The 23,888-nt window shown below is 44.8% G+C and overlaps 1 long non-coding RNA gene and 1 pseudogene across 2 annotated transcripts in view; one reads left to right on the top strand and one right to left on the bottom strand.

Annotated features, from left to right (window-relative positions):
* Positions 1–23,888, bottom strand: part of LOC144680013 (uncharacterized) — a 773,835-nt gene that overhangs the window by 676,075 nt on the left and 73,872 nt on the right. The gene's annotated exons all lie outside the window — the stretch shown is intronic.
* Positions 18,463–20,485, top strand: LOC144679993 (T-complex protein 1 subunit zeta pseudogene; annotated as a pseudogene). The gene has a single exon (XR_013576469.1). The product of XR_013576469.1 is annotated as a T-complex protein 1 subunit zeta pseudogene (transcript).

Here is a 23,888-nt window from a genome sequence, read left to right as displayed (position 1 = left end):
TGCACTGTTAACTTGAACCACGGGGGAGACTGGTCCAAATCTGAATGATGACATTGCAAGAGGCTGTGAGCATCTCCACCAGTGACTGCTCCATAGCCAGCTTTAGCAAGGAGATTGTACAATGTGCCCAGTTGTTCAATTGTTCTACAGTCCACTAAAACCCTCATTAGTTTGTAATCTGTGCCCGAGGGGTGAAAAGCTCAGGAACATTTGGTGGCACTTTCAGGCCTCAGCATTGCTCGAGTGGGCAGATAAGCTGGAGGCCTGATTCCAAGCATGTCAATGTAGTTGCACCTGAACTGCTTCAGCTGCGGAGGAATGGTCACTTTATACAAGGTTTCCCTGATGTGTGGCCGCTCCCCTTCCCCAGCATCCTCTCACATGCTTGTTCACTACCATCAACTATCATCCATCAGGACCTGGGCACTTGTCAGCCCGCAGCTCTAACAAATTACTCAGTACCAATTCTCTGGTGATTGTAATTTTCCTGAGTTCCTCCCTCCCTTCCATTTCCTGATTTATAGCTGCTTCTGGGATGTTAGTTGTATCCTCTATAGTGAAGATTGATGCAAAATACCTGTTCAATTTATCTGCCATTTCCTTGTTTTCTATTATCAAGTCTCCAGACTCACTTTCTATAGAACCAACGCTCATTTTGTTAACTCATTTCATTTTTAAATATTTATAGAAACTCTTACTATCTGTTTTTATATTTCTGGCTAGCTTTCTCTCATATTCTAATTTTTCTATCCTTATTAATCTTTTAGTCATTCTTTGCTGTTCCTTATATTCTTTCCAATCTTCTGGCCTTCCACCTATCTTTGCACAACTAAATACTTTTTCTTTAAGATTGATAAGTAGGTTAACATGGGGGAAGTTTGGAATGTAAGGTGTAAAAGGACATTTGCATTTCTAAATAAACCGGATTAGTCTGTTTTAAAAGGAGGGGCAAAATGTGTCACCTAGCCAGGTGAAGTTCAGAAACAGTGTGTTTATTTTTCCCAAAGATTACTGGTAAAATTGGTACTATGATAAATTTTTATGAGCAGAGAGGTAAAATCCAAAGACAAAGTGAAACAATAGCAATTTTCATTCAAAGGGGAAAATATCTATAAAAGATATGTGTAAAGGCAGGCATTCTAAGATCTAACAAGTATGAAACACCTTCAGCATCTAAGCCTCAGGCTGCTGTCTACAGAGAGCTGATGTTAAGGAAAAGCAGTTTGAATTGGATTGTTCAGGGTGTTGTGTTTCTTTGCCTGGGTCTTTTAAAATCTGTGTGTCTTACTGTTGCCTTAATGAAAGAGTAACTGGGAGTTAGATTGAGTAGGGGATTTAGAAGTTAGCATAGTAGTAACTTGTAGATCTATGTACGTCATTAAAATAATTTCTTCTATTAAAGATTTAAGTCCGTTTGTAAGAAACCTATAAGACTTGGTGGTCTTATTACTATTGAATTCAAGACACGCATCACGAAATTTATACAAATTGCAAAACAAGTTGTGGCAGTTGTTTCAAGTTCCCCTTTGATATTTGAACAGCTCAGCATTTAACATCAGCTGTGCCATAATAGGCAGCTTGGCATTTACCATCCACCTGCCATAACAGCAGACAACACAGCTGTCTGGACTCACGCTCTTGTTTGATGCTGCAAAGAACGGTGTCAATCCCTCTGACTATACTGTCCCCTACTACCACTACATTCCTTGTAAGTCCACCCACTTGAATGGCATCCTGGGTGCCATGGCCAGTTAGCTTATCCACCCTAAATCTCCCACTGTCATCCAAACAAGCTGAAAAAATCTCAACCCTGTTGGAGAATTGGACCCCTTACCTGCCGCACTTGCAGTCACACCCTGACCACTGACCAAATCAGAAGATTCTACCATAAGGGGTGTGACTGCCTCCTGGAATAAAGTGTTCAGGTAACTTGCCCCCTACCTCATTTGCCACAGCGTCTACAGTTTGTCCTCCAGCTCAATAACTCGGAGTCAAAGTTCCCGTAGCTGCAAACACTGACTGCAAATTTTTAAAAACTTATTCATGGGATGCGGGCATCACTGGCTAGGGGCCAGCATTTATTGCCCATGTTCAGAGGGCATTTAAGAGTCAACTACTTTGCTGTGGGTCTGAAGGACCGCAGATTTCCTTCCCTAAAGGACATTAGTGAACCACATGGGTTTTTACTACAATCGGCAATGGTTTCATGGTCATCATCAGACTTTTAATTCCAGATTTTTATTGAATTCAAAGTTCACCATCTGCCAAGGTGGGATTCGAACCCAGGTCCCCAGAGCATTACCCTGAGTCTCTGGAGTCCTGGTCAGTGACAATACCACCACGCCACCGCCTCCTTTATATGTTTGCCTTGGATCACCTCCCCTGCTATCTGCAATATGTGGTAATTAATTAATAGCTAATTAATTAATTAAAACTAATAAAGCTTACACTTCCCAATAGGTTTTGGCACTGCCAGTAAACTTTACAATACTGATAAAACAATACAGTACTCAGAATATTGATAAAACCAATAACACCAGTTACTGGTTTACCTGCTGCTTCTGCTGCACCAAAGTGGAAATCAAATATTGAAGACTGAAAAAGAATAGAACAAATAAAAACACCTCCTCCCTGCACTTCACCCACTCAGCACACTTCTTGCAGTAAACCTTACCTTTCCACCTATGCACAGAATTCCCACTTTGAACCAAATTCCCAAATATACTCACTCGGTCTCCCCTCCGTGACCGTGCACCACTTACCAACCATGTGCTTTAAAATCCCTTTCTTATATAGAGCTGTGATGAGTCACTGTCTTGTTTAGCTTCCTGCTACAATAATCAACACCTATTCAGGCAAGGGCTTTCAGGTGATTGACAGTTAGCTGCCACTAAGGCAATTGTCTGTTTAACTAGGCTATTTAACTTACTTAAAGGCTGCTAGTTCTAGGTCAGAATCTGACACTTACTCTAAAATTAAACTTGAAAAAGATTTACCAGTTGAATTGCCACTTTGAACGAAATTCCCAAATATGCTTACAGTCTCTGTCTCACTCAGGCTGATGTCTCCCCTCTATAACCATGCACCTCTGTCAAATATGGTCCAAAATTAGGTTACACCTAACTGAAAACACAGGAAAGAAAATAGGGAATAGATGCACATAAGATTCCGGGGTGGCTTGACAGGGTAGATGCTGGGAAAATGTTTCCTCTTGTGGGGGAACATAGAACTAGGGGCCACAGTTTATAAATAGATTTTTAAGATAGAGATAAGGAGGAATTTCTTCTCCTAGAAGGTCGTTAGGCTTTGGAATTCTATTCCACAAAGAGCAGTAGAGGCCGGGCCATTGAATTTATTCAGGGCTGAGTTAGACAGAATTTTGATCAACAAGGGAGTTAAAGCAGATATTTCTGCTTACAGGAGGAATCCAAAACTATGAGCTATAAATATAAAATAGTCACTAATAAATTCAAAAAGGAGTTCAGGATAAACATCTGCACCCAGAGTGTGGTTAGCATGTGAAAGTTGCTAACACATGGAGTAGTTGAGGCAAATAGCATTGATGCTTTTAAGGAGAAGCTGGATAGGTATAAGAAGGAGAAAGGTACAGTAGGCTATGTTGATAGGGTTAACTGAAGTAAGATGTGCGGAGGCTTGTGCGGAACATAAACACTGGCATAGAACAGCTGGGCTGAATGGCCTGTAAGAATGGTGCTGTAAGTTCAATGCATTTCTGTGAAATTATGTCAAATATGTCCAAAATTAGGTTACACCTAATTGAAAACACAGGAGAGATAAAAGGGAATAGATACAAAGTATTTTATCTTATCATCAGTTTAAATGGACCTTTGTAAGGGGAAAACAGGAAAGTGGAGTTAAGGCCACTATCAGGTCAGTCATGCTCTTATCAAATGGTACAGCAGGCTTGATAGGCCAAATGGCCTACTCCTGCTCCTATTTCTCATGATCCTATGATCTTATGAAATGCTTTACAACTCATTTAATACTTTTGATGTTTAGTCACTGTTGTAATGTGTAGCAGCCAACTTGTGCACAGCAAGCTCCCACAATCAGTAAAGTGATAATGACCAGATGATCTAATTTTAGGAGTTTGTTGAGGAATAACTTTGGCCAGTACACCAGAAGAGAATTCTCCAGCTCTTCTTCAAAATAGTGACGTGGGATCTTTTACATGCACCTGAGAGAGGAAACGGGGCCACAGTTTAACATCTCATCCAAAAGACAGCACTTCTAATAGTGCTGTGTTCCCTCAGTACTGCACTGAAATGTCAGCCTAAATTTTGTGTCTCTGGAGTGGGACTTGGACCCATGACATCCTAATTGAAACACAAGAGTGCAACCCAAAGAGCTACACATAAGAAGCGGTGGGGTGGGGCAAAATAGGTCAGCAAGTAGAGGTGAGCAATGCAGGGACTTAGTGTGGGATAAGTCTGAACACCCGGAACTGATTTCTCTTGCTTCCCTTTGTTCCTGGTGTGTCTAGTGTAACCTGTTGAAGGAGTCAAATGCTGTGCCATTTTATTGTCAGTAGAGGGTGCTTTATAACTTCTAAATACTAGGTTAACAGACCATCAGTACATGCAGTACAACCACAACACTTCAGACCGACAATTGGGGAAGCTGTTTTACACATGGCAAAATAAAAGGAATAAAAATCCTGTGTTACAATCTTTGTCCATTTAAACTGATGAAAAATTAAGACAATTTGTACCTATTCCCCTTTTATCTCTCCTGTGTTTTCAATTAGGTGTAACCTAATTTTGGACCATATTTGACATCGTTTCACAGAAATGCATTGAACTTACAGCACAGAAACAGGCCATTCAGCCCAACTGCTCTACGCCAGTGTTCATGTTCCACATAAGCCTCCTTGCATCCTAGATAAAAGCAAAATACTGCAGATGCTAGAAATCTTAAACAAAAACAGAAATTGCTGGAAAAACTCAGCAGCTCTGACAGCATCTGTGGAGAGGAAGACAGAGTTAACGTTTCCAGTCTGTATGACTCTTCTTCACACATTTTTACTTCTCTTTAGCTCTGAAGAAGAGTCATACGGACTCGAAATGTTAACTCTGTCTTTCGCTCCTCACATCCTACTAACCCTATCAACATAGCCCTCAGAGGTTGCACTGTCACACCCTTGCGCAGCACCCAGCACCAACAGAGATAGACACATGGAGGTGGGGCTAGATGGTGCAAGCATGTCACAATCATAAGACTAGCTGTCAGAGACTGAGATAATGCAGACCTCTGGCACTCAGGAGGCGACCTCGATGCTGAGTCCCAGGTTGATGACGAGCCTCTGGAGTCATCCATCAGGTGCCAGATGCCGCGTATACAGTGCGAGGTACATGGAGATGTGGCAGAGATTCTAGAGGGTTGTTTTTTATTATTCGTTCATGGGATGTCAGTGTCGCTGGCTAGGCCAGCATTTATTGCCCATCCCTAATTGGCCTTGGTTAGAGGGCATTTAAGAGCTCACCACATTGCTGTGGGTCTGGAGTCACATGTAATCCAGACCAGGTAAGGATAGCAGATTTCTTTCCCTAGAATTAATGAACCAGATGGATTTTTCCTCACAATCGACAATGGTTTCATGGTCATCATCAGACCTTACATTCCAGATTTTTTTTGAATTCAAGTTTCACCATCTGCCGTGGCGGGATTTGAACCCGGCTCCCCTGGGTCCCTGGAATACCAGTCCAGTGGCAATACCAGTATGCACACTGGCATAGACAGTGGAGGAGTCCATCCAGGCCTTTAGCACTGTGACTACCTGCGCTTCAGATCATGCGGCTTCCTCCATTGAGAAACTGGACACTGTCATGGAAGGCCAACCCAGCAGCTCACTATTGTGATACTGGAAAGGGATTCTGACCTGCATTCTATCATCTTTTGAGCTCTATAGTGCCCAGAGCGAAGGGAAAAAGGGACAGGTGCTTGGACTCGCAGCCTGGTCCTGGTTCCTTTCAGGAAAGCAGGCAGGGTCAAATGGACCTCACAGCAGCAGATGAACAGCTGCTGCCTCCATTGTGGGGGCGCCTGTCAGGGCGGTCCTGATGGGGACAGCCTTTCCTCCACCCCTTTGCCATTGACACCAATGCCTCAGAGTGGTGTGGCGACAGGTAAGACTCCTGCGCTAAACAAGACCCCCCACCATGCTGGTCAGTCAACCAGAGGACCACTTGCTAAAGTCATCCCAGACAAAGGGGCATATAGGTAACCAGTCTGTCTACAGCACAGCTGGTGGCAAGGGGGGAGTACCAGGCCATAGCACCCAGAAAAGGTTTAAGAAAATACAATAGTCACACATGGCTTCATAAGGGTGATTGTATAGTCTTTTTTGTTTGGAGGGATGTTGCTTCTATTCTGTATGAAATGATGGTATTGTGTCTACTTGTAATCAGGCTTCATTTTGGGTTCATGTGTATGATGTGCTGGTTTGAATTTTGATTGCCTGACTGCTATCAAGGGGGTTTGTGCTCATGTGGACTCCTCTGAACAGCCTTATTTGGTTCCTCACCAATGACACATGCATAAGCGGCCCTGCTGTTGATGTGTGGGAGACACCAAGAAGTGGTGAGTATGGCAAAGATGTTATCGTATTGTGAATTCCACATTCCTCGTTAAATCATCATATTATAAGAGGCTTCTGTGTCTCTCTGCCATCCAAACTGGCTACTGCAGCTGTCTGGTATTGTTCCCCCTCCTCATCCTCAGGCTCGTCCTCAGACTCATCATCAGAGGATGCGGCTTGTTCCATTAGATCATCCCCTGCCAGGGCCTCCCCTCTCTGGAGCGCCAGGTGTTGCAGAGAGCAACCTGGACGTTCCAAACATTGAAATCTTATTTTAGCAGACCAGTGGTCTGCTCGATGATGGCCTTGATAGGTGTGTACTCTCATTGTACTGCATCTCAGCCCCTTTATGCTGATTGGCTCACCTGAACATTGCATCCGTCACTACCTAGATGCAATGGTTTGCTGGTGCTTGTGAGAGGCCGCAAAGGTCTCCAGCTGATGACTCCAACGCAAAAAAATTCAAGGTCACTGTTATCTTCAGGATGAAAGGCACAGGGTGGTCACCAATACAATTGGAACTAATCTCCCCAGTCAGCATTTAACAGAGAGATGTCACTATCTTCCTGCCTGACTCTGTCTCCTTCTCCTTTCCTTCTCACTGGAGGAACCTCCTCCAGAATAAAATATTCTCTTGAGGGACAGTGAGCTCCAGTCTCTTTGGTGGGGTCTTGAAACTTCACTATACACTCAATATCTCCTTATTTCTTATGGGAGACTCAAAAGAGTGAATAAATGAAGTCAAAAAGCTGACAAACCATCTCCACCAGCAGACTCTGCTGCTAAATGCAGCCATGGTCCCACTTGCAGGCCCTTTCATCCACCCTTGCACCATCTCCTCATACCTGGCATGACTCATGCCAAAGTTTTTCCCATGTGCCTATGGAAAAATGGAGTGGGCAACATCAACTCACAGTCAATTGCCTGGTTAACAAGCTCAATTGCTCTTTAATTAGATTTTAAAAAATGGCAGATGGGCTTCTGATTTCAGCACCTCCACGCTTCCATATTATCGGAGACTGGAGTGATTGATATTGAGCTGAGGACACGACTTCATCACGCGGAGTTTTATATAAGTGCAAGGGGGCAAGGAAGCACGGCCGATTTGCGGCTATGAAATCCGACCCAATGTTCACTGATGCTGACAGGAAACTGGAGCAAAGGCCAAGAGTTTCTGCTTTGGGCCCAATCAGTGAGCCAGGTGCTAAGTGTGCTTAAAATTGGGCTTGAATTTAGAAGATTTTTTTCTTCCTCAAGTTTCTGCTAAAACCCATTTACACAGTACCAAATGAAAATCCTGAGGTCACCCACGGCCACTCATTCCTGACTATACCACTGTGCTGACACCTCTGGTGGGTCTGTCCTGTTGGTGGGACAGGACATACCCAGGGATGGTGATGGAGTCTGGGACATTGACTGTAAGGTATGATTCGTTGTGTAGGAGAATGTCAGATTGTTGCTTGATTAGTCTATGAGACGGCTCTCTCAATTTTGGCACAAGCCCCCAGATATTAGTGAGGAAGGTTTCATAGCATAGGTGGGGCTGAATGTACTTTAGTTGTGTCTGAATCCAGTGGCTAGGCAAATGCTGGTACTTTTGGTTTTATTCTTGTTTTTTTTTGCACAGCAGTTTGGCACAACTAAGTGACTTGCTAAGACATTTCAGAAGGCTGTACAGAGTTAACCAAAAAGTCTTTAAAATTACTAGTTATAATAACAAAGTGCTGGAAAAACTCAGCAGATTTGGTAGCATCTGCGGAGGGAGAAACAGAGTTAATGTTTCAAGTCCAGTATGACTCTTCTTTGGAACTATACTAGTTATGTTGGTGTACAGTAGTAGGTTTCTTAGTAAGTTTAAAAAAAAGCTTTCAATATGTGCCTATTAGTGGCCTTGCATCTAAAAAAAAAGCTTAGTTCCACAAGCCTCCTTGACGGCCTGCAAATGGGGGCAATTACCAAAACCTTCCCATGGCGATTAATTCAATCAGGGTGTGGCCATTTTTGTGGGTAGGGTCACCTTCTAGCACAATGTCTTTTCTAAGCTAGCGCAGAAGACTGTGGAAACTCAGTTTAGGTTGGATGTAAATAGTGCTTAAAATTTTCAAAGTTTTCATAATCATGAGGTCACTGGATAGAGCAGTTAGAGAGAAGCTGTTCCGATTAGCGGAAGAGTCGAGAACCAGAGGGCACCGATTTAAATCACAGAATGTTACAGCGCAGAAGGAGGCCATTCGGCCCTTTATGTCTGCACCGGCTCTCCGAATGAGCATTATGACCTAGTGCCATTCTTTTGCCTTTTCCCCATAACCCTGCATATTGTTTCTATTCAAATAATCATCCAATGCCCTCTTGAATGCCTCATTTGAACCTGCCTCCACCATACTTCTAGGCAGTGCATTCCAGACCCAAACCACTTGCTGCGTGAAAAAGGTTTTTCTCACATCACATTTGCTTCTTTTGCAAATCACTTTAAATCTGTGCCCTCTTGTTCTTGATCCTTTTATGAGTGGGAACAGTTTCTCCCTATCTACTCTATCCAGCCCCCTCATAATTTTGAACATTTCTATCAAATCTCCTCTTAGCCTTCCCCTCTCCAAGAGGAACAGCCCCAACTTCTTAAATCTATTTTCATAACTGAAATTCCTCATCTCTGGAACCAGGCTTGCAAACCTCTTCTGCACTCTCTCCAATGCATTCACATCCTCCCTATAGTGTAGCACTCAGGACTGTACACAATAGTCCAGCTGAGGGCCAACTAGTGTCTTATATAAGCTCAGCATAATTTCCCTGCTCTTGTACAATATGCCCCTATTAATAACGCCCAAGATAGTGTAGGATTTATTAACTGCTCTCCACCTGTCCTGCAACCTTCAATGATCTATCCACATATACACCCAGGTCCCTCTCTGCTCCTTCACCGACTTAAGAATTGTATCCACCAGACACATTTCCCCCTCACTCTTCCTGTCAGCATTCCATAGGGAGTGTTCCCTCCGGGACACCCTGGTCCATTTCTCCATCACCCTCAACACCTCATCCCCTTCCCACGGCACCTTTTCACGCAATCGCAGAAGGTGCAACACCTGCCCCTTTACGTCCTCCCTCCTCACCGTCCAAGGGCCCAAACATTCCTTTCAGGTTAAGCAGCGCTTCACTTGCACCTCCTTCAATTTGGTTCACTGCATTCGCTGCTCCCAATGTGGTCTCCTCTACATTGGGGAGACCAAACGCAGACTAGGTGACCGCTTTGTGGAACACCTTCAGTTTGTCCGCAAGCATGACCCAGACCTTCCTGTCGCTCGATATTTCAACAGACCATCTTGCTCTCGTGCCCACATGTCCGTCCTTGGCTTGCTGCATTGTTCCAGTGAAGCTCAAAGCAAACTGGAGGAACAGCACCTCATCTTCCGATTAGGCACTTTATAGCCTTCCGGACTTAACAATGAGTTCAACAACTTCAGACCTTGAACTCTCTCATCTATCTTCACCCTTTTTTAAATCCCTTTTTAAAAAACTTATTTTTATTTTCTATTTACCTATTTTTATTTTTATTTATTTATTCATTGTTTTATCCCCTTTTTTTATCCCCTTATCCCTTTTTCCATCCTTTTCCCCCAACCATCGCCCCCTCCCTCAACCCCAAAAGGGCCATCTGTTACTTGTTCCATGTTGCTCTTTCACAGAATGTTGACCCTTGCTCTGCTATTCACACATTCTGCTTTTTTACCTTTATGCCACTATCAGCACTTTCTTTACTCTTCACCACTATCATTAACACTCCCTTTGTCTTGTGTCCATGACATCTTTGTCAATCTTTCCTTAGTCCCCACCCGTCGCTGACCCTCTATTGAGCTTCAACTGCTCCACCTCCCTTAAACAGTATAAATTTCAGCACATTTCTACTTCTCTTTAGCTCTGAAGAAGAGCTGTATGGACTCGAAATGTTAACTCTGTTTCTCTCTCCACAGATGCTATCAGACCTGCTAAGTTTTTCCAGCACTTTCTCTTTTTATTTCAGATTTCCAGCATCCACAGTATTTTGCTTTTATATAAGAATTGTACCCCTTATTTAATATTGTCTCTCAATGTTCTTCTTACCAAAATGCATCACCTCACACTTCTCCACATTGAACTTCATCTGCCACCTATCTGCCCACTCCACCAACTTGTCTATATCCTTTTGAAGCTCTATTGTCCTCCTCACAGTTTACAATGCTTCTAAGTTTCGTATCATGCGCAAACTTTGAAATTGTCCCCTGCACACGAAGATCCATATCATTAATATATATCAGGAAAAGCAAGGGTCCCAATTCTGACCCCTGGGGAACTCCACTACAAACCTTCCTGCAGCCCGAAAAATATCCATTGATCATTACTCTCTGTTTCCTATTACTCAGCCAATTTTGTATCCACGTTGCTACTGTCCCTTTTATTCCATGAGCTATAACTTTTCTCACAAATCCGTGTGTAGCACTGTATTGAATGTCTTTTGAATGTCCATGTACACTACATCAATAGCATTACCCTCATCAACCCTCCCTGTTACCTCTTCAAAAAATTCCAGCAAGTTAGTTAAACATAATTCCCCCTTTAGAAATCCATGCTGACTCTTCCTAATCAACCCACATTTTTCCATGTGACTACTAATTCTATCCTGAATAATTGTTTCTAGAATCTTGCCCACCACTGAAGTTAAACTGACTGGTCTGTAATTGCTGCGCTTATCCTTACAACCTTTTTTTGAAAAAGGGTGTAGTGTTTGCAATTCTCCAGACTTCTGGCATCTCCCCTGAGTCTAGGGAAGACTGAAAGATTATGGTCCAGTGCTTCTGCAATTTCCTCTCTTACTTCTTCAATATGCTTGGACGCATCTCATCCGGCCTAGGTGCCTTGTCAACTTCAAGTACCGACAGTTTATCCAACACTTCCTCCTTATTAATTTTGAGCCCTTGTAGTGACAGTTTCCTCGTCTGTTACCGTGACCTTGGTAGCATCTGCTTCCTTGATAAAGACAGATGCAAAGTATTAATTTAACGCCTCAGCCATGCCCCCTGCCTCCATGTGTAAATCCCCTTTTTGGACCTTAGTGGGTCCTACTTCTTCTTTTACCACCCTTTTACTATTTATGTGCCTATAGAAGACTTTGGGATTCCCCCTTATGTTGGCTGCCAGTCTTTTCTCATAACCCCTCTTGGCTTCTCTTATATGCTTTTTCACCTCCCCTCTGGACTTTCTGTATTCTGCTTGGTTCTCAGTTGTATTTTCTACCCGACTCCTGTCATAAGCACACTTTTTCTTCTTTATCTTAATTTCTATCTCCTTTTTCATCCAGGGAACCCTGGATTTGTTTGCCCTACCTTTCCTTTTGAGGGAATATACCTTGACTGTGCCTGAACCATTTCTTCTTTGAAGGTAGCCCATTGTTCAGCTGCAGCTTTCCCTGCCAACCTTTGGTTCCAGTCTATCTGGCCCAGTTCCACTGAAGTAGGCTCTCCCCCAGTTAATTACTCTTACTCTGGATTGCACATTTTCCTTTTCTACCATCATCCTCAGCCTTCCAAAGCAATGATCAGTGTCTCCTAAATGTTCCCCCACTGACACTTGATCTACTTGGCCCACCTTATTTCCAAGAACCAAAGTGCCTGGCAAAAGAATCGAAGGCAACATAAAGAAAAACATTTTCAATAAGTGAGTGGTTATGATCTGGAATACATTGCCTGAAAGGGTGGTGGAGGCAGGTTCAATCTGGAAGGGAAAAAAATGATGCAAGGCTATGGGAAAAGGATGGTAGAGTAGGGCTAGCTAAATTGCTCTTGCAGGGAGCTAACATAAACATGACAGGCTGAATGGCAACTTTCTGTGCTGTAACCATTCCATGATTCTATAATGTAGGTCACTTCTGGGTCCATTTCCACCTCAGACAAGATTAGTTGCAAAACTTGCCTTCATTTAATAAAGATTTGTCCACTGCCAAAGTAAATATCATCATTGGCCAAATCTTGCTGAATGAGGCATCTCATGGTGTGGGCCGTTCATTAGGCTTTTCCTGCACCCTTGAGCTCAAAATATTTATACACTGTAAATTGCTGGAAGTATGGGCTGATAATGGGGTATTTGTGACCTCCATGAACGATGGAACCAACTCTATTTCTTAACCAAACAAGACGTAGAGATTGAGAAAGCAACTGAGGAAAAATGGAAAAGGAAGGTGAATTTGACTCAATTAGGTACAAAAAGAGAAATAAAGAGAGGGAAAGAAAGAGTGGATTACGAGGGGAAAGTAAACAGAAAAGGTTTTTTAAAAATCAAGAATTAAAGTTGGCAAATTTTTAAAATCTCTAACAGCAATTTACTACATTCAGAAACGTGATTCCACAGATTAAATTGTTCAATTTTTGAGCGAGAGATATTGAGGAAGAGATTGCATTAGAATGTTCACATCATTAGAAGGGTTAATACAATATTAATTATGAGCCCTAAACTGTTGTGGTGAGTTTAATGGGAAAATCCAGGAAGCTCTTAAAAATAACAGACACACTACCCAAATGTAAACAGTGGAGCAGCATAAACCAAGCAGTATTTGAATGAGTGTGGTATCAAGGAGCCCAAGCAAAACTGGAGTCAATGGGAATCAGGTGGAAAACTCTCCGCTGGTTGCAGTCATACCTAGCACAAAGGAAGATGGTTGTGGTTGTTGGAGGTCAGTCATCTCAGCTCCAGGACATCACTGCAGGAGCTCCTCAGGGTAGTGTCCTCGGCCCATCTTCAGCTGCTTCATCAATGACCTTCCTTCCATCATAAGGTCAGAAGTGGGGATATTCGCTGATGATTGCACAATGTTCAGCACCATTCGCGACTCCTCAGATACTGAAGCAGTCTATGTCCAAATGCAGCAAGACCTGGACAATATCCAGGCTTGGGCTGACATTCGCATCATACAAGTGTCAGGCAATGACCATCTCCAACAAGAGAGAATCCAACCATCACCCCTTGACCCCTTGTTGTTCAATGGCATTACCATCACTGAATCCCCCACTACCAATGTCCTGGGGGTTACCATTGACCAGAAACTAAACTGGACTAGCCATATAAATACTGTGGCCACAAGAGCAGGTCAGAGGCTGTGAATTCTGCAGAGATTAATGCACCAGCTGACTCCCCAAAGCCTGTCCACCATCTAAAGGCACAAGTCAGGAGTGTGATGGAATACTCTCCACTTGCCTGGATGAGTCCAGCTCCCGTAACACTCAAGAAGCTTGACACCGTCCAGGACAAAGCAGTCTGCTTGATTGGCATCACTTCCACAAAAATTGACTCCGTCCACCACTGACACACAGTAGCAGCAGTATGTAACATTTACAAGGTGCACTTCAGGAATTCACCAAGGCTCCTTCGACAGCACCTTCCAAACCCACAACCACTACTATCTAGAAGGACAAGGGCAGCAGATAGATGGGAACACCACCACCTGGAAGTTCCCCTCCAAGCCACTCGCCATCCTGATTTGGAAATATATCACCGTTCCTTCACTGTCGCTGGGTCAAAATCCTGGAACTCCCTTCCTAACAGCACTGTGGGTGTACCTACACCACATGGACTGCAGCGGTTCAAGAAGGCACCTCACCACCACCTTCTCAAGGGCAACTAGGGATGGGCAATGAATGCTGGCCCAGCCAGCGAAGCCCACATCCCATGGATGAATAAGAAAAAAGTTTTTTGAGAATTGCAACTCATGGGGCAGAACTTGCCCTTGTCGGGCGGGGACGGTTGGGAAGCCGAATGCCACCCGCGTTAGGGGCCAGACCGCGATTTCACGCTGGCAGGCCAATTAAGGCCCACCCAGCGTGAAACACAAGCAGCAGCGCTCAGTGGGTGGAGGAGGAAGGCGAGTGGGGAGCTTCATGCATGCATGCTTGAAAACCTCCCTGAGGCACAGAGCTGCCTCAGGGAGCTGAAGTTTTAAACATTGGAAATAAAGATTTTAAAAACGTTACAAAACATGTGGCCTCATGTGACTCTGCCACATGAGTAGGGACATGCTATAAATTAAAAACATTTTATTTTTATTTTTTTCCCGACCGTGGATGAGGTTTCCAAAAAAATGCAAAGGCCGCTTGCGTTTTCGCGTAACCGCCAACCGTAAGGTTGGATGGGCAGCGAAAAGTTTGTTTCACTTATCTTGTTAATGGCCTGAATAGGCCTTTTAATTGTCAGCGGGTGCACTGCTGACTTTGGTGCATGTCCGTCGACCAAAATATCGCGACACTGATCGTTGACTTCGGGATGCTCGCCCGACGTCGATGCGCATCGTTTCACGCTTGAGTGAGTTAGGCGCGCACCCGCCCGCCAAGGTAAAAATTCCGTCCATGGCTTATAGAGTCAGGGAATCATAGAGTTTTACAGCATGGAAAGAGGCCCTTTGGCCCATCATGCTGGCCAATTTGCGCTTTAATACAGGCGTGTATCCTGAGCTCGCATTATTTTTCCAGCAGAATTTGGCCCAACAAATATGTTTCATTTTTCAAATCATATAATTTTTTACTCATAGGTATTTTTTTCCCCTGCTTTTAAGGTTGTAAACTCTAAGCACTGTTTCTGAAATTCCTTCTCACAGGATTCTAGCAGTGCCCTCCTATGCTGAACTGGCTGGACTATGTGGGTACTTGGAAAGGTACCCCGTTAGCATGGGTGAAATGGGTTCAAATGCCACTTTGGACATAACCTGAGTGCTCTCTGACTAATGCCCACTGGAAACTCTGGCATCTGCCTATGTTGATGGGAGTAGGGCTCAGTGAGGTGGGGGAGGGTTGCAGGCTCTCCCCTACCCCATCCTGGAAATGGTCATTTGACCTCCACACCAGCAAGGAGCCCAATCTATAGATTTTTTTAAAGAGCAATTTTAAACCTTTTTGTGACTGCAGACTAGGCCAGTGCAGGACCCACATAGGTTGTCATTGTGGACGGCTAACCCTCTACTGACTGCCACTTTTACACTGAGTTCCATTGGAAGTCCTGGTTTAAGGAGCTCCTGCTCCTCGCTCTGCTCCCCTGGCTGTAATCTACCTTGTAAGAGGCAGAAGAAAGTCCCACCCTAATGTATACTACTGACACATAACCAATAATAACATGAAACAGATCTCCCAAAAGACTGCTATGTAAATTGGATAATATGCAGCATTATAAAATGGAGAAGTGATTCAATAATTATAACTGCATATCGTGTTCCTCAATTTGCAAAGGAAGATGTTGTAACAGCTCTAATGAGATAAAAATAATGCAGCACTGAAACAGTTCTTGAGCATTGATCAAAACCCAGATAAGGAAGAAATCTGGTCCTAAACACAATGGGTATAAGAATACAGACAATGCAAAGGAAAGCATGTTGTTTGGAGGTCTGGATAGCAAATAAGTTAATCCTGAGGAAGAATCAAAAAGATGGACAGACAAACCCAGGTAACAGGTTGTGTGCATTACAAGAAGGAGAAAACTGAGATAAGAAATATTAATTAGTTGTATGGCACCAATAAAGATCAATAAAAGATATATGTGAAAGGGTGTTAAAGGTCTTTAGAGGTAAGGCGGGTAAGCTAAATGGCTAGGGGGTTGGGTAATGTTAAATATTCCTGAATCACACTGAGACATAAATAACTCATGTCAATTGTCAGCTGGCTCTGCAATTTACAAACTGACAGTGTTAGAAATTTGGGAGCATGTTCCCCTCCCCACGCAGGGCCCAGCTCCTGTGTGCTGGGTGATTACTCCTCCCACAATTGGTGAGAACGGAAGGAGCCTTGGACATTATTGACGGACAGATAGTTCTGCTGGTGGACACCATGCAGAAAAGCTACTGGAGGCTTGGGTTCCAGAGTGGCCACAGCTAAGTGATTGTTGGCTAGTGCTAGGATATTGGGCTCTTGGGTGGGAGGCAAAGGGCCTCAATGGTGTGAGTGACGCTGCAAGGAGTTCTGAAGAAAGGTCCTTGACTCTGTTTCGCTCTCCACGGATGCTGCCAGACCGGCTGAAGGAACATTTTCTGCTTTTATTTTGGTATTTCAACTCATGTCAGTTTGCCAGTGCCTTATATAAAAAAAAGCAGCTTTTCACACTGCATTGAAAATGAGTCAGGATTCACCGACCAGATCATTTAAAAGGTGCATTGGAGCCTGTCAGGAAAAGACGATAATGTAGGATGGGACTGGAACCAACCTCCCATTTATTACTTGTTGTACCTAAACGTCAAGCAGCAAAAGGTAAAGTAGGTTGTTGGTTTCTGAGAAGTGAGAGGGTGTCTTGTCTCCAAATACATAATGGCCCAGATCTTCCAACCAAGATCGGAACCCCTGTTTCTGACCTTGATCAGATTTTTAAAAAAAATACACACTTACCTTCCTCCATTATTTCAGGACAGTCTTCCGTTGGAGGGTCTCGTAAAAGTGACTCAGTGCAGAAAACCTCGGGAGAGAAGCGGGGAGAATCCACACCTTTTTACAGCACTAGCTGCTGTATTCCGGTAAGTAAAGAATTTAAATGTCCCAAATCGGCTTTGAAAAACTATGGAGAGAAGGTAAGTGGGCAACGGGTTATGGTGGGTATGGAGGCATGATGGATGAGGTAGGTGGTTAAGTGGGTAGGGTGGGGGTGGGTAAGGTGGCAGGTGGGTGCTGTGGATAAAATGGGTAATGGGGCAGGTGGCTGAAGTGGGTAGGTAGGTGAGGTGGGTAGGGTGGCAGCTGCATGAGTGGGTAGGTAGATCAGGAGGGAGTTGGGGGGTTGTCAAGAGGAAGATGGAGAGCTTGGGAGGAGTTGTGTAGTGAGGTTGGGTCAGGTCGGTTCGGGGGGAGTTGGGTGGTGAGGTCAGATTGGGTGGTGGAGTCAGGTGAGGCCAAGTCCGGGAGAGACGGGGATCAGGGGGAAGCAGGGGAGGTCAGGCGATAGTCGGGTGATGGTGGGTAGTTGGGTCAGGGAAGTTGGAAGGTCAGGGAGGATGGGGAGAGTTGGATGGTGGGGCTAGTCAGGTCAGGTCGGGTCGGTGGAGACGGGGATCAGGGAGGAGTCAGGGGTAGTTGGATGGTGGGGGCTAGTTGGGCGGGGGGAAGTCTGAGGACCAGGGAGGAGTTGGGAGGTCAGGAGTGTAGTTGGGGTGGGGGGGGGTCGGGGGGAGTCAGATAGTGGGGGCTAGTCATGTCGGGTCAGGAAGTTCAAGGGGGAGTGGTGTGGTAGGGTTGGGGGTTCAGGGGGAGTTGGGGCTAGTCAGGTAGGGTCGGGGGAGCCGGGAGTTCAAGGTGGTAAACGGGGGTTGGGGGAGACAGGGGTGTCAGGATGGAGTCGCGGATGGTCGGGGGGGTGGGTTCAGTGTGAGACTAGGATTTTTCTGTCTAACATTTCCTGGGTAACTATCCAGGTAAGTACATCAGAACTGTCCGAAATCTCTGAGTCTAACTCAGAGTTGGAGACTTTTTCGTAGGGTCCCTGGGAGCTGCCCATCGGAAGTTCAAACTTCCCGGGTAAGTCCCGCGGAGTCCTGGGGCTGTGACATCCGAGGGGGTCCCGTAGCACATCTCCCGTCCCTGACTATCCGGAGATGGAAGACCTGGGTCAATAAGTAGCACCATAGGAGCTTAGAGAGAGAGACAGGTAGCAGGGTTTACACTGAAACATCAGCAGGCTGCAGCCTTTAACCTTATTGATTTATCTAACTATATGTTTCCACGTGAAACCCGTGCCAGTATTAAAAACGTGACATTTTACACACACAACACAATTGGTACTGGAGGGCAGGGATTGCTAACAAGAGAAGAAATGATAACCTTGCCTTTGGATGGTACATTTATGGCTCGAGTGCATCGTTATTACAATTGGCTCGTCATGCTCCGGAGTTCAAAGTTAGTGCGTGACTGGAGGGCTGCCAGATTTGCAACAAATGTAATCCTGGTTTAGCAATACAAGAGGAAACAACTTCAGTGCTGGGGATACTCCCTACAGCCACAAGTCTTAGTTAAGAGAGAGATATTCGGTCCGGAAACTTGCTTGTAATTCTATCCTTGAGAACCTGACCGCGCCTATAAGGGAAAGTGGCGACAGTTGAGCGCTTTTCACGGTCCTGAATGATGTCCCTGACCAGGAAAGCAGAGGAGGCTCTCAGTGTTACTGTCAGCGCAGCCAGGGCGCTGCAGGAACTGCTCGGAACAAACCTGGGGCCCAAAGGCACCATGAAAATGTTGGTTTCCGGCGCTGGGGACATCAAACTGACCAAAGACGGCGGTGTGCTGCTAAAGGAGATGCACCTCCAACATCCCATTGCCTCCTTCATTGCCCATGCGGTGGCCGCTATGGTTGACACTGTGGGAGATGGAACCACCTCTGCTGTGCTTATCATTGGGGAACTCCTGAAACAGGCCCAGCGCTACATCTCAGAGGGAGTCCACCCACGAACCATCGTAGAAGGATTGGAAATAGCCAGGGAAGAAGCAATATCCTGCCTGGATGAACTTTGGGAAGATGAAGATCGTTTCATCGAGAGGAAAGTAGCTCGGACCTCACTTGGGACTAAGGTTCACCCAGAGTTGGCAGACCACCTGACGGAGCTGGTGTTGGACGCAGTGACATCTATTTATCGTGACAGACAGCCCATTGACCTAAACCTGGTGGAAATAATGGAGATGCAGCAGCAGACAGACTGCGACACTGTCCTAGTGAAAGGGCTGGTTCTAGACCATGGTGCTCGCCATCCTGACATGAAGAAGCAACTAGAGAATGCTTACATCCTCACCCTGAATGTGTCTCTGGAATATGAGAAAACAGAGGTCAACTCTGGCTTCTTTTACAAGAATGTCGAGGAAAGGGAAAGGTTTGTGAAAGCTGAGCGACAGTTCATTGAGGAAAGAGTAAAGGCAATCATAGCACTGAAGAGAAAGGTGTGCGGTGACTCCGACAAAGGATTTGTTGTGATCAACCAGAAAGGCATCGACCCTATGTCTCTTGAGATGCTTGTGAAAGAGGGTATTGTAGCCCTTCGAAGGGCCAAGAGGAGGAATATGGAGAGGTTGCCACTGGCATGCGGAGGTCTGGCAGTAAACTCTGTGGAGGACCTGACTGAAGAGTGCTTAGGCCATGCAGGACTAGTGTATGAGGAGACACTGGGAGACAGCAAGTACACTTTTATTGAAAAGTGTGATAACCCCCAAGCGGTCACACTGCTTATTAAAGGACCCAATAAGCACACAATTACCCTGATCAAGGATGCCATTAGGGTTGGGATGCGAGCTGTGAAGAATAGCATTGAGGATGGTGCAGCCATGCCTGGGGCAGGAGCTGTCGAAATACGCATTGCAAGCCAGTTACTAAACTACCATAAAGATAAGGTCAACGGTTGTGCACGATTTGGATTTCAAGCTTTTGCCAATGCCATTCTGATCATCCCAAAGACACTGGCCCAGAATGCCGGATATGATCCCCAAGAGATCATGTCAAAGGCCCTGAGCGTAGAACAGGAAACTACCCTACCAGTGGGCATTGATTTATCCTGTGGTGAGTTAATAGTAGACTGGGAGACTCCTATATGGGACAATGCTTGTGTCAAGCATCAGTTGATACATACATGTACCGCAGTAGCAAGTAACCTCCTCTTAGTAGATGAGGTTGTAGGAACCGGAGCGATTTCAGGGAAAAAGTGAATGGATCGGACTGGATTATCAAAGTCTCATCGATTTAAAGACTCAAGTGATTTTGATGGAGAATGCAGATCAGGATTACTGGGGAAGTAAGAAATAAAATAATAAACGAAATGGAAAAAAAGTTAAAATGTACAGAATGTAATGAAGGATTGGTACATCTGGAATGTGTAAGGAAAGCCATAATGACTAAAATTGAATAAATATCGTGAATTTGTCTTTGTCCTATAGTTTTATTCTTCCACACTATTTCAGTACAGTGCCTTGTGAAGGAATAATTCAATACAGGAAGGCCCGCTGGTTTCAAGGTAACCTAATTTTTAAAAAAAGGTGAAATAAACCTTTATGTTGTGAAGAGGACATGCTGAGGTTGCAGATGGATCTAGGTAGGTTGAGTGAGTGGGCAAAGATCTGGAAAATAGAGTTCAACGTGGCAAAATATAAAGTTGTTCACTTTGGCAGGAAGAACAAAAAAGCAGAGTATTACTTAAATGGAGAACGGCTGCATAATTCTGTGGTGCAGAGGGATCTAGGTATTCAAGTACACGAGTCACAAAAAGTTAGTATGCAGGTACAGCAAGTAATTAAGAAGGCTAATGGATGCTACCCCTTATTATGAGAGGGATTGAACATAAAAGTAAGGATGTTATGCTTCAGTTATACAGGGCATTGGTGAGACCGCACCTCGAATATTGTGTGCAGCTTTGGTCTCCTTGTTTAAGGAAGGATGTAAATGCATTGGAGGTGGTTCAAAGGAGGTTTACTAGATTGATACCTGGAGTGAGTGGGTTATCTTATGAGGAAAGATTGGACAAGCTGGGGATTGTTTCCACTGGCGTTTAGAAGAGTGAGGGGTGATTTGTTTGAAGTATACAACATCCTGAACAGCCTTGACAAGGTGGACATCAAAAGGATGTTTCCTTTCGTGGGTGAGTCCAGAACTAGGGAGCACTGTTTTAACATTAGGGGTTGCCCTTTTAGAACAGAGATGAGAAGAAATTTTTTCTCTCAGAAGGTTGTGCGACTTTGGAACTCTGCCTCAGAAGGTGGTGGAAGCAGGATTATTTAATATTTTTTAAGGCAGAGGTAGATAGATTCTTGTTAGGCAAGGGAATCAAAGGTTATCGGGGTTAGATGGGAATGTGAAAATGGAAACACAAGAAGATCAGCCATGATCTTATTGAATGGTGGAGCAGGCACGAGGGGCCAAATGGTCTACTCCTGTTCCTATTTCTTATGTTCTTTTGGATAACCACAAATTTGTTCAACTTGCATCAATAATTGGAAAAATAATAGAATCAATCGATAGGGCAAAATTAAGGAAAATAACCTCATAAACACCAGATAATTGGAATCTGCCTGAAAATCCTTCTTGGCCAGGATTTCCCGGTCAGCAAGCGGTGGGGTGGGGGGCCCACTCACCGACGCATAAAATGACGCGGGATGATGTCAGGCGGAACTCCGCCCCATTTAAATTTTCAGGTGGGCGGGGGCTCAGCAGAATCAGCTGTGCACCCACCGACCTATCAATGGCCAATTGAGGCCATTGACAGAGTCATTAAAGTAACTAGTGGACCTGCCCATCCAACCTTAAGGTTGGCGGGCAGGCCGGGAGCCCTGGCGGGCATTAGAAAAAGCATGAACCCTCATCCACGGGTGGGATGAGGTTTCATGTAGGCTTTAAAAAATGTAATAAAAATGTATTTGGAAGTGATGGACATGTCCCAACTCATGTGACAGTGTCACATGAGGGGACATGTCAGGGAAATTTTTTTTGTCTATTTTTAAGAATTTTTATTGTGGAGCCGATCACCCTGAGTCAGCACTTAGCCTCAGGGAGGTGAGTGCGCTCTTTCATGCACGAAATAGCGCACTCTTGGCTCAGGGAATCCCCCTCACCTGCGCAGGGAACACATAGTGCTTCCTTGCGGACGTCACGCTGGGCATGCCTTAATTGGCCCGCCGACGTAAAATGGCAGCGCGCCCCCAATTGGAGGTGCTGATCGGATGCGCGCCTCCATGTGCCCGCTCCTAAAAACCCCCCCCCCCCCCACCCCCCTGCCACCCCGGCAGGGGGAACATTCTGCCCCTTGATATTTTCAGTAGACAGCTCATTCGGACATTGATAAGTATATGATGTAGACTTTCAGAAAATTATTGCTATGCTGAAATGTTGTTTCCTTTACAAGCTAAGCGTAACAAATCCTGTTTCTCAATCAATCATAAGCTCAGAAGCAAAAACAAAAAGCAAGAAATACTTAGGAGGTCAGAATTGATGAAAGGTCATGGGCCTAAAACATTAACTCTGTTTCTGTTTCCACAGATGCTGCCAGACCTGCTGAGTGCTTCCAGCATTTTCTGGTTTTTTTTCAGATTTCCAGCATCTGCAGTACTATATTTTATTTTTATTTCAAAAATTTAGATGAATATGAGGCTTAATTCTCTGCGGTTATGAAGGCTTAAGGCAGTGGGACTAATTATAAAATAGGCTGTCAGGTTGGTAAAGCCTTTCAAAAATGTTCCCTCTAAATCTTTTTTGTGGCGTGCGACCAATCCATTTGAATAGAAAGCACCGAAAAGTTTTTTTTGCATGGCTGTGAGTATCGTAAAGGGGACAACATGTAAGTGGTCTGTGCGGTACCTTCCGCTTGGCTGGATGGTCGCACAGGCCCAGCTTTACAAGAAACATTGCTGCTGACCGAAGCCATTTTACAGGGTGTCAAAGTAAAATTGCACAACATAGATGATCAACATTCCTTCCTCTTACTGCCGATTCCAGGACTGACCTAAGTTGGGAAATGCTGCAATTCTGTGAAACCTTTGATAGCTTGTGTAATGGCTGAGGCATCAAACATGTTTCTGGTGCCCAGCAAAAGAAAACAGATTCAAAACACAAGACCACACTTAATCTGCGTTGACATGTAATGTGCTGCAGGAAAGGCCCAATTCCATCTCTGGCTTGAAATGATATGGCCCAGGGTGAAAAAATAGGCCCAATTATTGTTCCTGGATTTAACTGCAGGATTTGTGCTATGTGCTCACTTTACTCTGAGGACAATTGATATCAATCACATAGTCGCTGAGGTAACAAATTGTCCTCACTTATCACCCCCACCAGCCTCTGCATTCAAAGGATCATCCCCGCAATTTCCGCCAACTCCAGCATGATGCCACCACCAAACACATCTTCCCTTCACCCCCATTGGCGGCATTCTGCAGGGATCGTTCCCTCTGGGACACCCTGGTCCACTCCTCCATCACCCCCTACACCTCAACCCCCTCCCACGGCACCTTCCCATGCTACCGCGGAAGGTTCAACACCTGTCCCTTTACTTCCCCTCTCCTCACCGTCCAAGGGCCCAAACACTCCTTTCAAGTGAAGCAGCATTTCACTTGCACTTCCTTCAATTTAGTCTACTGCATTCGTTGCTCCCAATGCGGTTTCCTCTACATTGGAGAGACCAAACACAGACTGGGTGACCGTTTTGCAGAACACCTTCGGTCTGTCCGCAAGCAATACCCAGACCTCCCTGTCGCTTGCCATTTCAACAATCCACCCTGCTCTCATGCCCACATGTCCATCCTTGGCTTGCTGCATTGTTCAAGTGAAGCTCAATGCA

Source organism: Cetorhinus maximus, chromosome 4 (genome assembly GCF_964194155.1).
Source record: "Cetorhinus maximus chromosome 4, sCetMax3.hap1.1, whole genome shotgun sequence".
In the NCBI taxonomy this organism is placed as follows: Eukaryota; Metazoa; Chordata; class Chondrichthyes; order Lamniformes; family Cetorhinidae; genus Cetorhinus; species Cetorhinus maximus.
Note: the sequence above shows the minus strand (reverse complement) of the source record. Positions and strands in the feature narration are given on the sequence as shown.